The sequence below is a fragment of the Haliotis rubra genome, unplaced genomic scaffold (genome assembly GCF_003918875.1).
Source record: "Haliotis rubra isolate DU_JTF1 unplaced genomic scaffold, ASM391887v1 Scf620, whole genome shotgun sequence".
NCBI lineage: Eukaryota > Metazoa > Mollusca > Gastropoda > Lepetellida > Haliotidae > Haliotis > Haliotis rubra.
The window spans coordinates 540,720-546,193 of NW_025767325.1; the positions used below are offsets into that span (position 1 = coordinate 540,720).

The window sequence follows — 5,474 nt, forward strand, 5'->3', positions numbered from 1 at the left end:
GTTAAGACAACAAAAAATACGTTAGAATCTAATAACTTTCATTGTGACGACGTAAAAATGACGTATCACAACGTTGTGACAACGTAAATAAGAGCCCACAGAATAAAGTTGTAAAAACGACGTTGTGTGAACGTTGTGACGACGTACAATTGCTAGCTGGACAGTCCTTTTTATTCTTTTATGACTAACGACGACTACAACAAAAAGCACCGTCTTTTAGCATCTTGTAGTATAAAGCGTTCAGGGAATGTGTCCACATGCAGTCGGTTTACTATCAGGGTGCATTTCGTAACAACCTGTCATACCTACCAACGGATCTTAGCTGAACTGGTCTCTGACGGAGGTCGGCAATGAACTTCCTGTGGCTGGGATACATGTATTGGAACACCGTCTCAGTATACTCGTGTCGATCTGATAAATCACAACACATGTTTAGTTTGCCTGCTCCTTTGTTGTTTAACCACACTAAACAATGTTCTAGCTATATAATGACTGCTAGTAAATAATCGGGTCTGTTCCAGATCAAGGGATTGGTATCACAAGCAATGGGATTCACAGAAAGCTATGAACCAGCGAGCCTGTCTAGCCTATCCAATCAGACGCGTCTCGATCCAGTATTCGCCAAGTAAAACTATTTTAACATCACTCTCGCGAATCATGCATACAAAGTTACTATACCATAGGCGGATCAGACAGCAACACCACCACACACACACACACACACACATACACACTCCTGTAAGTTTATCAAATGACCAATGAAACTTTCGAAAATGAACTGCATACTCCCCCTTTCTGAACTGTGCCCTTGGGGTGAATATTCTTTGTATGTAATCTCCCAATATAAGACGAGTATAGGGATGACACACAAAAGGTAAGGTGTGTTGTTCAGTCTCCATCCATCCATCCTGACCATGACCCTGCACTCCTCCTTGACCACCTCAACAGTCAATATGACCGAATTCAATTTGCCATGGAGACTGAACAACAACACACCTTGCCTTTCCTCGATGTTTCCCTCCACAACTCGCCTGACAAGATCACTACATCAGTCTACAGTAGCCAACCCACACCGACCAATACATCCATTACCTGTCCAATCATCACCCCCAGATTAAACGCGCCATAATATCAACTCTAACAAGAAGAGCCAAATCCACCTGTGATCCCGTCAAATTACGCGCTGAGATAGATCACCTCAAGAAAACTTTCATCACCCTAAACGGCTATCCCCAAAACCTTGTTGAGCAGACCATAGCTAAAACTCTCAACCAGCAAAACCAACGCCCACCAAAAAATGAACGATCGCCAATCAGGATCAGCATCCCCTACCAAGGCCAGATTAGTCATCACATCAGCAGGCTTCTCAGAAAAACTACAAGCATAGACGTGACATTTTATTCGGACAAAACTTTGAAGACCATCCTGAAGGCAAATGGACGAGGTACCAGCAACCAGACTACGCACAAACCTCGAGGCTGCATATACCAACTAAACTGCAACTGTGGCAGTAGCTACATTGGAGAGACATCACGCCCCTTTGATATACGACTCAAAGAACACAAAACATCTGTTGAAAAAGCCGACAACAAATCAGCCCTTTCAGAGCATACAAATAACAACCCCACCCACTCCATTGACTGGCAACAGACTAGCATCTTGGCTACCGATGTTCACGATTGGCGCAAACGGAAAATACTAGAAGGTGTATACCTCTCTAGTGCCTGGAACATCACAAAAGCCGCCTCTATTGTCATTTAATTAGCTGTATATCACTCTGCTGTGTACACGTAAACTTATAATTGAAGTCATTATTGGTTGTATATAGATGTACATCTCTGGCTTCCTGTAAATCTAATTATCACTTCATTAGCTGTATTCACATCTTATTCTCATTGTTTGTGTCAACTGGCTTTACTTTATCCCTATTATCATTGGTTTTATACTGCTTTTCATCGGTCCTCTCTGATTCATTGTATATACATGTGCTTCTCTGGCTTCCTGTAAATTCTGGTATATATAGTATGTTTTGTATATAGTATGTCTTTATATCACCTGAGGAAGGGGTAAGAAGTAGCCCAGAAACGTCGTGTTATACAATAAAGAAGAAGTTGTCATCCATATACTCGTCTTATATATTCATCAACTTCTAAATGCCTCTCAAGAATCTAATCTCCCGATGCTACATTGCTTAGAACTAAACTCGACCGATAGCCAGTCTGTGCACAAATGGCTGACATTGGACCAGCACATAATTATGAGCATGTCTGAAGAACAGTTAACTCTCTGAACAACTGAATTGAAGCAACAAAATGGAATTTGTAAGGGTATATTGTGTAAAGTGAATAAAGCATTACCTTTCTGATGCTGTATCCCACACAGGGCATCCAGGGATTTGAATATCGGAGTTTGACCAGCATTGGCAGGTGACATCTGATAACACATAGGCTACTGTTCGTTCACAGAAATTAGGAGGCAGGGATAATCTGCTAAGCAGAGTTACATCTCTTGACCGTGCTGGTTTTTTACGCCGCATTCAGCAATATTTCAGCTATATGATGACAATCTGTAAATCAACGAGTCTGGACCAAGTCAGTGACTGACTCCATGAACATCAATCTACGCATTTGGAATTAATGATGTGCATCAAAGCAGTCAGAGTGTTTGATCACCCGATCCCTATCCACCTCTTGCCACGAGCATGGGCAAATGCTAACCCTTGATTCTCACGGGGGGACAAGCGTGGTTTGCTGTGGACGAACTCTGTTGATTTGCTGGACGAGTGTATAATGCAGATTAAGCAAGATGGATTTCGATTACTTCTGACTAATCTGTAGTGTAGAGATCCAGCATTATGCATGTATGTATCCTTCTCGTGAAAATTATAGTTCTTACTTTCACGGGTTCGTCTTTGACGCCTTCAAATATGAGACCATCTGGCAGAGGATCTTGGCCATATCTGAAATAAACGTCACAGATGCTAGAATTCAATTTCATTTGAGCTACTGTTACCAGTATGCCAGTTACACAGTCTGCCTATATATAGTTAACGGACATACATCGTGTGTAGGTTGTTCTTGACATAATGATCAAAATGTGCTATTTCTTTAGATAAATAGTTGTGTAATAATTTCAGTGTTGTTTGTGGTACAACCCAACACGCTCACCATTTCTTCCTCTCAGTGTACATTGATTGCCTGAAACTATTACTGCTGATATATCGTTACAAAGGCGCAACATTGTGTCTCAAGCAATATTCTTATGGCGAGCAAGTTGAGTAAGTTAGTCTTAACGTCGCACGCACACTACGTCCGATTTGCGTTGCGTTGCGTCGCGTTGCGTTGCGTTGCGTTGCGTTGCGTTGCGTTTTTTCCGCTCACACTACATGGGTTTGCTATTCCGTTTTTGCTATAGTTTACCTTTGAAAATTTGTAAATACTCCTTATATTTAAATCCTTAAAAAAACCTTACACCATGTATTTTACTATGACCGCGCACACTACAACCGATGCGTAAATGCGATCCGATGCGATGAAAATAGGTGCAGCACCTATTGTTATCGCATCGGATCGCATTGGGATTCCATTTGTCACGTCATTATGTTGTTACAATAGACCATTAGGGGTAGAGTAATGTTTGAGTAATTCTTTTTTTCAGTGACATGGTGCGGTTACTCTTCCCTCTTCATAACATGGCCGAGAACAAGAATACAATAATAAGAATTGTACTTATTTTCTTTTAGAAAAGCGCACGTTTTATATGCTTAACTTATTTGCCAAATATACAAATGTAAATAATTTTGTTGATCAATCTGAATGAGTATTTATATATAAGGAGTATTTATAAGTTTACAATGGTGTACTATAGCAAAAACGCAATAGGAAAACTCATGTAGTGTCAGCAGAAAAAAACGCAACGCAACGCATCGCATAGAAATCGTTTTGTGCGTCGACCCTTTTGTTTAACCAGTAGCTCATAGCGAAAAGGGATTCGAATCCACATTCATAGCTTTCTCGCACGTGCAAGGGGCGCACTCTGTAAAGCGAACTGTTGCGCCTTGGACGACTTCGCCAACCGTCACTCCTAATTCGAAAAAATAATTGTCACTCGATAATGTGTTGTACATTACGAATCGATGTATTTTCAATGACCCAGATATATTTTATCTATAAGGTGTAACTGTTATATATAGAGTATGGGAGGATTATCCTTGTTTCTATTTTACTCTTGTTTGTGAAAGAAAATGACTGATGAACATTTAGGTTCTCAATAAATGGCGATTTTAAAACTCACCCGGTAAAGAAAATACTTAGTTTCGGGAAGAATCCTTCAATCGATAGCTTTTCTGAAATGGAACATTTTCATTATAACACAGTGTTTGTTGCAAAATATTGTGTAGCTTATGTATTAAAATACGAGCCGTTGTAAAGAAAACTTAGCTATCACAAACATGTTGGCATCAAAAACCATGGTTATATCTCGAGGGCCCCGTCTCATCTGGCGACCGTACCTCTGTGATTTAACACATTTGTTCAAATGTAACAGCGGGAACAGTGGGAGTAGCATATGAGATGTGCTTAACTAGTTGTTTGACAAGAAAACTTTGTAGACACACGGTGCAGCATATAAGATGTGTTTAACTAGCTGTTTCAAAAGAAAACTTTGTAGACACCCGTGGAAGCATATAAGATCTGCTTAACTAGTTGTTTCAAAAGAAAACTTTGTAGACACACGGTGCAGCATATAAGATGTGTTTAACTAGTTGTTTCACAAGAAAACTTTGTAGATACACGGTGCAGCATATAAGTTGTGTTTAACTAGCTGTTTCAAAAGAAAACTTTGTAGACACCCGTGGCAGCATATAAGATGTGCTTAACTAGTTGTTCATAAGAAAACTTTGGAGACACACGGTGCAGCATATAAGATGTGCTTAACTAGTTGTTCATAAGAAAACTTTGTAGACACACGGTGCAGCATATAAGATGTGCTTAACTAGCTGTTTCACAAGAAAACTTTGTAGACACCCCTGGCAGCATATAAGATGTGCTTAACTAGTTGTTTCACAAGAAAACTTTGTAGACACCCTGTGGTTATTCAGGGTAAGGATATTTCCCAAGCAGACTTTGCTGGTCGTAAGAGAAGACCAAACTGACTAACTGACTGGGTGGTCAGGCTCACTGACATACTTGTTAGCCCATGATCGTACTTGGAACGCGTAAATCATTCTTCATAATAAGAGTCACTGGATTGTTTAGTCCAGGATCGAATATCAAAAACATCAACCCAAAACCCAGAATAGTTTGTAATAGTTGTTAGAGGGTGGTAGCCCCGAGGGTATCTGTACACATAGCTTTGCAGTGACTGTCCTGGCTCATGTTATCAGCAACTGGTCGACGTCCCCGAGTGTGTTATGTGCAACAATATTTTCTAAGTGCGGCGTTGCACATTATTCACTAGTTGACTGTGTCTGTGTG

The 5,474-nt window shown here is 40.4% G+C and overlaps 1 long non-coding RNA gene across 1 annotated transcript; it reads right to left on the reverse strand.

Annotated features, from left to right (window-relative positions):
* Positions 1-315: 315 nt before the first annotated feature.
* Positions 316-4,346, reverse strand: LOC124256244. The gene is made up of 4 exons (XR_006892862.1): positions 4,294-4,346; positions 2,896-2,959; positions 2,358-2,433; positions 316-411 (listed from the first exon to the last, which is right to left on the reverse strand). It is a non-coding gene; the product is annotated as an uncharacterized LOC124256244 (long non-coding RNA).
* Between the last annotated feature and the right edge of the window lie 1,128 nt (positions 4,347-5,474).